Raw genomic sequence first — 10,702 nt, forward strand, 5'->3', positions numbered from 1 at the left:
CACTCATGTGTTCTCTATCCTTACAGCTGGTGTTTCACAAATATTTTGTCTTTACTGAAATCAGTGTATTCTACCATACATATAAATGTAACTCAGAGACTATAAAACAAATATTGTAGCATTTGTAGCTTAATTATGTAAAAGCCTATTAGCTTTGTACCCATATATTTATTTGGTTCATGGTATCATTGCCTGTAAAATCTACTTATCTGGCACATTTTCATGTATATATATTGATAGGTAGATAGATCCAGATCTGTACTCATTGATAAGAAAACAGAAAGCGCTGGAGTTCCCTTTCTGGGAGATGCAGCGAATTTATTACAATTTCCTAAGCACTGCCTTTGGGTGGGGGGAGAGTGGAAGGAAGCAACAAAAATGGACATACTGTACTCAAGGGGTTGTTTATCCATATCACAAATATTTAGCAGTCACCCTACATCTGTTTCTTGTTGAGAAAAACTTTTCAGACGAGTAATGATAAGGGTTGTGTATATGTTCAGCTCTATTGAATGACACAGCACATGGCAGCTTTTCTTAAACCGGTTTTTAGCTGAAACTAAGGTAAAGGTAAAAGGTAAAGGACCCTTGGACATTTAAGTCCAGTCAAAGGCGACTATGGGGTTGCGACGCTCATCTCGCTTTCAGGCCAAGGGAACTGCCTCTGTCCACAGACAGCTTTCCGGGTCATGTGGCCAGCATGACTAAACCGCTTCTGGCGCAATGGAACACTGTGATGGAAACCAGAGCGCACGGAAACACTGAAACTACAGGTAAAGCATTATAAACAAGTTTCTTAAACAGGTTTTTTTAGCTGCAGGTTTTTTACCTACAGGTGAGGCAATATAAAACAGGAGGGGGACACCTCTGACCTCTCCTGCTCTATGCCCTTCTTAGGTACGGTACTTTTGCCTGGTTGGAATGTGTCCTTGAATCCTCTTCCTTACCTGGATGTTGGGGGGTGTGTGTGTGTGTGTGTGTGTGTGTGTGTGTGTGTGTGTGTAAACCTCTGCTTTTTGCCTGGTTATAATGTAGCCTATTTACAAAAGGAAGAGTCATATCCATTCGCCCACCCACTTTTTGCCCCTGGCCCCTCCGACTACTGTCATGTGGCTCTTGGGGTGAAAAAGGTCTAAACCACAGACCCTAGGGCTTGCCGATCAGAAGGTTGGCGGTTCGAATCCTCGCGACGGGGTGAGCTCCCGTTGCTTGGTCCCTGCTCCTGCCAACCTAGCAGTTCGAAAGCACATCAAAGTGCAAGTAGATAAATTGGCAGGAAGGTAAACGGCGTTTCCGGGCACTGTTCTGGTTCACCAGAAGTGGCTTAGTCATGCTGGCCACATGACCTGGAAGCTGTCTGTGGACAAACGCTTCTCTTTACCTTTACCTTTGCCCCTGATATAAAACATATGGACCTAACCACAGTGCAGTAATATCTCCTGTAAGTAAACTTCTTTTACTGTAATTAACTGTGTAAAGCACCCTGAGAAGCTGTTGAAGGGTAGTGTTTGTATATACACAAACAAATTTGCTCCTTCACTCACCCCAAGAGATGGGAGAGAGATGAGGCAGCAGGACTGGGGAACAAGGCAAAAGTCACGACTAGATAGCAACTTTGACTGGAATGCAAACCAAAAGACAGGACCAGAGAACAAGGAATACAAGGCATCGTAGAGCTCAAGGAGTCCTTGTTGACCAAAGCACCACCTAAACAGGAAGTCCTCATATTTCTTCCTGCCCAGAAGTTATCAATGGTCAGCTCTGCACACAGGGCTTTGCTCAGTGCCTAGCAACAGTAGGGCTGTAATACAACTTGGCATAAAATTTGTGTATGATAATTTTTGTATATAGATGCAAATTTAGCCCAACCTTCAGCGGGAGGCAGGGGCAAGCAAACTCTAACAACAACAACAACTTATTATTTATACCCCGCCCATCTGTGGGAAATAATTGAAAAAATTGGAGACAATTGGAGGTTGCTGAGCTTGGAAAAATTAAAAAACAAGGTGCGAGATTGGTTGCACTATGCTCAAATTCAGGAGGTTTTTAAAGTGGATAAAAAGGTTGGATTCCAGGTGGAAAAATCGAAATTAGAGACAGAACTGTTAGAGCCAAAAAATAAACTACTTTCGAGAATGTACAACTTGCTGCTTAAATGGAATACACAGGACGAGACAGTAGCCAATCCATGGTGGCACCTCCGGATGCTGCACCCCCCTGCAATCCCTACACAGATCTGGCTGACACAAGCCACAAAACCACAGCTCGCCCCTATACACGAAGCCAAGCCAGAGCACAACTAAGTACAGTACAGCCATCTTCTCAGGAAAACTCTTCACAAAGTTCAAGAGGTCAAGACACAAAGACTTTAACAACTAATCCACACCTAATGACCCACCTAAGTGGTACTCAGGATATCACTCAAGAAATCACTCAAGATATCTCTCAAGTAATTAAGGAACAAAAGAAGAAAAGGCACACTAGCCTGGGAACTTCCTCTCTGCCCAGAACATTGGAGGCTATACACCACACCCCCTCTACAGTATTTATAGGAACTCAAACACTGAGATCCTGCTCTGTTCCAGTAACAAGAAGCCGAAAGCACCAGCCTGAAGATGACGAGTGAGACCTCGTCGAAACGTCGCCTAGACACCCCAACTTTTACACGGGAAGACACCCGAGGACACCAAAACCTGCATTCCTGTACCCGTGAAAATCTACGAAAGCAAATATATATATATATATATATATATACCCCGCCCATCTGGCTGGGTTTCCACAGCTACTCTGGGTGGCTCCCAACAGAACTCCAATAACAATAATAAAAAAGCAACAACATCAAACATTAAAAACTTCCCTAGTTTTTCCTTTAGGACTTAGTCTGAAATGCATGGTGTTTTACTGCCTCTGCGGCTGTTTTATATGCTTTGGCTTTGTCATTAATAACATTGGTTAAAATATGGTTTCATTGTTATTTTGATATTATTGTTTAAAAAAAATGAAAGGAGAAAATTTGAATGTGTAAGAATATCTGTATGAGACCACATATGGATAATACTGTTTTTCTTTTTCTATGCTCTGTGGTATATAATGCACCATTTAAAAATGAAAATCAAATTAAAATGTCATATATGAAAGGCCGAGTCCATCTTTTAAGCAAACAATCACACAATGTAGCTGCTGTATATATTGTGAGAGAAAGTGGGAATTTGGGAGGGGGAAGCAAGTATTTAAGCAGCAACATATGCTAGATTTAAAGCTTAGAATCTTGCCTCCTACATTTGTGACAACATATTTGCCTGTGTTTCTGGCATACATATACTGTCTATTTCTGCCGTGTGCCATTACATGTTTTGTGACATTTGGCATGCAGCCTGGCGCATCCAATTATAAGCTCTTAAGTGGTAGCAGAGTGAGTCTTGGGATCAGTCCCAATAAGGGCAGAGCAAAGCAGGTGTTCAGTATAAATCCCTTATAGGAGTCAAGCAGCATGGGAGCTAAGTGCTCGGCCATACTTCCGCTTGTCCTGTGCCTAGAAAGCAAAGGTGCAAAAGGTTTCCGCTTGTCCCGTGCTTTCTAGATGTGGGTCAGAGCAGTTTTCCATTTGCCCTGCTGTTTCCCCCCGGAAAACCCACTCTCTATTGCCTGATCAGAGCAAATGTCAGTCCGTGGAAAACCTGATTGGCATTTTCTCTGATTCAGAAGTAAAGAGTGATTTTTCCCCAGGGGGGAAACAGCAGGCCAAACAGAAGTGTGGACAAGCCCAAACAATGCACCCTCTTATCCAGGAAGGAGGTAAGGGGAATGGGTTCTTGGTTCCAATCCTGCTACGGGGGCAGGGGTCTCAATAATCAGTCCTAAGCTTTTTGCTGGAAGTTCTTCACAGGGTATATACGAGCACAGGTATATCCGAGGGACTAAGCATCACAAATCTTTATACCTTATGGTTTTAAGCATGTGAAAATCAGGCCTAGCCAGTTTTCCCAAAGCAGCAGTTACATGTTAAATGAAATGCTTAGGGGGGTTTAAGTCTTCAGTTTAGACAAAGTTAAAAAGCAGCAGCTCCTGCATGCTTTAGCTCTTGTTACCATGCAAGAAAGAACCTGTTTCTGTTTAACAACACTCTCTTCTATTTCAGATCGTCCTGCAAAACCCACATTAAATGTTGTGCCTACAGAAGAAGGAAATAGTCAAGACCTCAAACTAGGATGGATGCCAAGGGGAATCAATTTTATCTATGATATCTGAGTCTTGTTTATATCTTTTGTGAAAGCCTGCGCATTCAGGACAGAGCTAGTCTTTGTAGACATCTCTTTAACTGGAGGAACAGTTGTCCTGAGTGTTCCTCCCTGTTCTTTGTTTTCTTAAGTCAATTTTACTGTGTGTGGGGTCAAATCAGTACAGTACATTCAATCTTTTTGGCAAGTAAGTCACAACTGAAGGTCTGATGTATGATATGATAAATGATACATGATGTATGATACAGGGCCATCCTAAGCCTTCTTCTGGTGCCATCACATGAACAGGGAACATGGATAGAGCAGAGATAAACCTTTAGCCCCACTCTCTCCAACCCCTTCACATGTTTACTTTTTGCAGTGGTGATCCATAAGGCTCCTCACATAAGTAGAAGCACTGGAGGATCAAGGTTCCCTCCTGTGTGAGAAGCCTCCTCACTGTAAAATTTCATTGCAAAGGGGTCTGAGGAGTTGTGCAGTTGTGGGGACAGGGCCCCTCCACCTGGGTTTCCTCTTCAAGTGATAACAGCCAATGAGAACTCTAGTCTACACTATGCTACATATGCAGCCCTGTGCCTTATGGGGCTCTTGCCTCTCTGCAATGAGCATGAACTTATATATCTGTAAGATTCTGCATCATATCCAAAGGATGTGTGTATCAGGCCTTCACTGGAAGTTGGACTCATGATTTCAAAGCAAGTAGAGACTGTGTGATAATCACTCTGGGGAAGAAAGCCAGCAGAGGAAGTGTTGAAATGCCATCCTACACAAAACAGAAGCAGGAAGCAGGTGTTGCTTTTAGTCAAAAAGTATTAATTGAATTGTTGTTGCCCTATGATGCCCATCTTTCTGGAATTCACCATGAGTGTACATGTGTGTCCAGGTTCTCAGTGTCCTCTAAGCTACCAGTTTGGCCCTGCCTGTTAATTCTGTTCTCCTCATAAGTAGCGCAAAACAGCAGGTAGTAAGAAGGAGTCAGTTCACAGCAGGAGGCTGGTGGAATCATGGGAACTACAAACTTTTGAGGCTCAGTTGCCTTCAATACAATACAGTGGTACCTCGGGTTACATACGCTTCAGGTTACAGACTCCGCTAACCCAGAAATATTACCTCAGGATAAGAACTTTGCTTAAGGATGAGAACAGAATGCCGCAGTCTTTTAATGTGAGCTATATACAAGTATTTACAAAAGCAGTTCAAACAGAGTAACTGCACCTTAAGGCAAACGAATATTCTCCCCCAGAGCACCACCACACTACAGCACCACACCACAACCACAATTACTGTTGAACAGGCTTTCCTTTTAAAACAGGTGATAGCCAATCACATTCCTGCTGAGTCACTCTGACCCAGCACTTCACAGAGTATTCCATCAGCCTGCTGAAGCCTGTTGAAGCCTGCAGACTTACTCATCATCCTGCGAATCCCAACACAGAAATCGTGCTCTAGTGGCGCGGCGGCAGCAGGAGGTCCCAGTAGCTAAAGTGGTGCTTCAGGTTAAGAACGGACCTCCAGAACGAATTAAGTACTTAACCCGAGGTACCACTGTACACAAGGTCCAGATCTTGATAATGTAAGAACTTAAGAGTCCACTGGATCAGGCCAATGACCCATTTAGTCCAGCATCCTGTTCTCACAGTGGCCTATGGGAAGCCTGTAAGCAGGACCTGAGTGCAACAACACTCTTGCTTTCTGTGGTTTCCAGCAACTGGAATTCAGAAACATTATTACCACTGCGCATGGAGGCAGAGAATAACCATCAGGCTAGTAGCAACTGATAGCCTTATCCTGGGAGGTTAGGTCAAGGAAAAGAGCAGCAGAATGGGATGCCCTGGCCGCCTCACCTTGTGCTGAACTCACACATCTGCTTAACCTGCCTTGATGCTTTGTTAGCCAGTCCTGCGGTGCTTTGTCAGCTGGGGCTCCCTCTAGCTCGTGATATGACGGCAGCCACCCAGAACCAGCCCTAGACCAAATGGCACTCCAAGAAAGGAACATCTCTGGCAATTCTTCACTTGTTCACCTCATTTGTAAAAAAAAATCCATATTTTTAATTGAACTTGAAGCCTGTGTTGGTGCGAAAATAAATATAGAAAGGAGAATTCCTGGATTCCAAGATCCAAGGTTGAGGCAAGTACTCTTTGGTGAGAGAACCACAGCAGAGATATGCAGCGAGGTAAAGCTGCTAGACCTTTAAAGTATGCTCTTCCCAGTGAGTTTCAAAACTTATCTCTCCCCACAACATAGGAAAAGACCACACATTAGGTAAGTTTAAAACTGTTTACTTACAAACTTCTCAAAGGTCTGGTTCATGTGCTTTTCCATACATCAGTCAGAAAGTTGCACAAGCAGTAGAACTTAGCTTAATTACAAAGTGGCAAAAGTTCCTACATTATTGGTATAGGAACTGAAGAGTGGCTGATGAGACTTAAGCATGTTGGTTATATGAGACTGGTTATCCCACAGCCTGTTTCATGACTCTGATGCACAATTTGCATGCATGATTTATTCCTGTCCTGTAAGACAATAAATTTGCATGCACAGATCTAACACCAGTACTTACATACACCATTCGATGGATGGGCACTGATGTTGTAAATTTTCCTATGGATTAAAAAAAACAACCCACATATTAATGTAGGTCAGTATCACCTGTAAAGAGAAAATGAACTTTTTGTTTCAGCTGTTGACTGGATACGGGAGTACATGGCAGGGTTCCCCCAACCCCAGTTCAGCACCCTAGGCACAGTTCAGCCATGGATCTGACTGGGTCTCTGTTGTGAACTATATTAAACAGACAGGAATTTCTGGGACAGGGATTAATTTCATGTTCCTTTCAGATTCTGATATGATATTTGGAAAATGATTACACCAGAAATGTTCAACTTGAACCAACTTGTTTGTATGAACAATATATTTATTAAGCATTTGTTTGAAGAAGAATCATAATAATAGTTTTTTTGAATTGTAATACTTTTATTTTTTTCCTGTACTTTTATATACTTTTAGAAACTTTGGTACTCTCTGATACGCATTTGTACACGTACACAAAAAGTTCATTTTCTCTTTATAAGTGATATTGACCTGCATTAATATGCTTTTTTCAAAAAAAAATCCATAGGAAACTTTACATCAGTTGTAACTGTACAACATCCATCAAATGTTGCATGCAATCTTTATAGTATTTTTTATAAAGAGACGTAATAAATAAACTCATGACATAAATTTAAATCCAGCCCTGTTTCCAGCCATCTGGCTAGATAGAGACCTTACCTACTGCCTCTTGCAACAGAAGGAAGAGGGTGGCGAGAAGTGTTCCATCTGTAGTTTGAATTAAATATCAGATCCACTTCTGAGCAATGCAATAGTTTCTGGAATTGACATCCAAAGTCTGACATCATAGCCCTTGTATTTTAGAAGGGTTACATTGCATTAATCCCTGTCACTATTCAGTGAGTAGCAATCATTGAATATTACAGTACTGTATCTTATTCAAATGTTAGACCAGGCTTTGGAAAAGCCATTCTACATGGCTACATTACCAAGCAGCCTTAAAGTAGTATAGAAATTTTATGAAATAAATAAATACATGTACATCTTGTTTCATGATCATATATGTTGTCAGAAGTCCACATATATTGACTACATGTTGCATTCCCGCTTCTGGTAACTTCCAGTGTTGTTTCTGGGAATGAATGTCTCACCCCCAACACTGTCAGCCTCTGTCTTTTCAGTGCTATCTGACCTAACCCAACAGGCACGTGCATATTTTGCAAATTCATACTGAAAGCATCATAATTCACTGAAGTTCCCCATTGTGTGTGTGCATGAGAGAGAGAGAGAGAGAGAGAGAGAGAGAGAGAGAGAGAGAGAGAGTTGTATTTCTGCCAAGAGAAGAGCTTTAATAATCTCCACATGTTAAGCAACTACAAACTACCACCTTTCTATTTATATCTCTTATTTTCTTCAATTTGAGAACAAGGTTTCCGTATGTATTATTACCCTGGCTAAGTCATAAGCCTTGATTAGAGCTGATGAATATGAAGCTAATCAGTTTCTTGGTTCTGGGAGTGACATTTCCAGGCAATAAGGCTGTAGTACAATCAAGCAAACCAACTTAATACATATTGTTGGGTGAATCTGGAATCGTTGCAGCACTATAGTGGCACTTTTCCCACATTGCCCTTGTTAGTATGTAGTACTAACTAAAGTCAATGTAACTGACAACAGGAGGGGAGCCACTTTCCATGTTTGTCTGGTTTTCTGGCTGGACTTGTTAAATTATACTCTAGGCTCATTGTGATTTAAATGGAAAAAGTTGTATTGACTTTCTTAAAACTGTCTGAGAAGAAAAAGAGCATCCCCGTGTCTGATACAGCTTCCTATCAATGATACCTGGAAATGCAGACTGCATTCGGTAAATATTCTCCATGAAAAGTGCCTAGGTTCAATTTGCAGCATGACACCAAACCTGTTTGAAGACCATTGAAAGGGGAAGGAGAGCGCATGCAAGTTAACAACATACTGTATTTTTTGCTCTATCAGACTCACTTTTTCCCTCCTAAAAAGTAGGGGGAAATGTGTGTGCCTCTTATGCAGCGAATGCAGGCTGCACAGCTATCCCAGAAGCCGGAACAGCAAGAGGGATCGCTGCTTTCGCTGCGCAGCGATCCCTCTTGCTGTTCTGGCTTCTGGGATTCAGAATATTTTTTTTCATGTTTTCCTCCTCCAAAAACTAGGTGGGTCTTATGGTCTGGTGCATCTTATAGCGCGAAAAATACGGTATTTTAAACTTAAATTGCAAGCTTTCAAAGGTTTTAATGTTTAAATTGAGAAGAGAAAATATTAATAAAATGCTGAGCATGTTTACAGCTAGAAAAAAGAAGCAGCTGAGGCTGCTGAGGAGGCCGGATACTATCTCAGATGTGAGTCTTTGGGGGGGGGGTCCTGCTCCCTGCCTGACAGGCCTCTTCCATCTGGCCTAGTAGGGTGAGGCCCTGACTAACTGCAGCTATGAAAGTTGCTGCAGCTGAACACACATTTGAATTGCAGTATTGTTTAGCTGGTTTCGGTTTCGTTATGATTGACCCCATTGTCTAAAATGCTTTAAATTATTTTAAAGGGTTTTTACATTCAGGGTTTTTGTGTGGTATGCCTGGGAAGAGAGGGGCTAGGGAGAGCAGAAGGGCCCAGTCGCCATGGTTCAGGGTAGGGGACAGTGGGACAGGCTGGGTAAGGGGCACACAGAGCAGGCAGTGAGTGACTGTGCTATGTGCCAGACCCTCCTCCAACCTGGGGAACTGTGGTTGTCATATCAGTCAGCCTTCGGGTTTGCAGCTGCTGTTGTTGAATGCCAGGTCTGCTCTGAGTAATATCATATTGGTCTGAATATAAGCTGCACCCGCAAATAAGCCGCACCTTTAGAATTCGGGGGGGGGGGGGGAGAGAGAAAAGACAATCATCAACAACATCATTTTATCTGTATGCAGCCTTTCCATAGTTGAAACTATGCTCAAGGCGGCTTACAACATGACAAGACTGACATAATTACAAACATAACAGAAGTCATAAGCAATAAATAAAACACATCAAAAAGTACACAACCAAATGGAAACAATTTCCATGTAAATCGTAGATCTAAAACTAGAGATACAACAATAATATCAATAACAGCAACAAGCTCTCTCAACCTCCCATACAAAATACTCCAGTCCAAGAATCTGTTCAGCAGCCTCAGTTTTTGTAGCTGGAGTCAGTCAGCACTCCACTCTCCCTGGACAGATGGGAAAGGACCAGCAAGGCAGGGTGCAGGTCTTCCAGGGCTCACAGCCAAGATGGTCTCATTTAAAACAACACAGAATCAAAAACAATTTAAAAGAGGAGCCCTTTCTGCTGAGCAGCAGCCACAGTCCTTGTGAGGCCTGTCAGGCCCCGCCCCAAGCCAGGTGGAAAGAGGCAAGGGAAGGGCCCTTCAGGCCCCCAGCAGGTGGCCCTCAGCAGGCAATACCCAAATGTAAGCCACTCCCTTAAAATTCTGCAGGCACTCACACCTGTAAATGGCAAACGTAGAAGAAAATCCTACGGGTACTAGAGAGGACCTGCAAGTGGGTTAAACACTTGTTTGTAGCACCGTAAATGCAAATAAAAAATCACTACTGCACTGTAAAATATGGGGAAAGCAATGAATGACATTAGACTTAATTGCATAACAGTCTCAAGCTTGCAAATTATCAATAAAATATTTTTTTTTTGTTCCGTTTTACCGTGTGTCTGTTTCAGCAGCGATATCGTAAAAGCCAATTTTTGTAAGGTCACGAATTTAGGCCACACTTTAACTTCTCACAGTCAGAATTTTGGAAAAAAGGGTGGCTTATATTCAGGCCAATACAGTACTTGTTGCCTCCATTGCATCCTCACTTTGCCATCCAGTCGGAGCTCTTCTGGGCAGTGTTGGGCCTCTTACA

Source organism: Podarcis erhardii (assembly GCF_964252035.2).
Source record: "Podarcis erhardii genome assembly, chromosome: 1".
In the NCBI taxonomy this organism is placed as follows: Eukaryota; Metazoa; Chordata; class Lepidosauria; order Squamata; family Lacertidae; genus Podarcis; species Podarcis erhardii.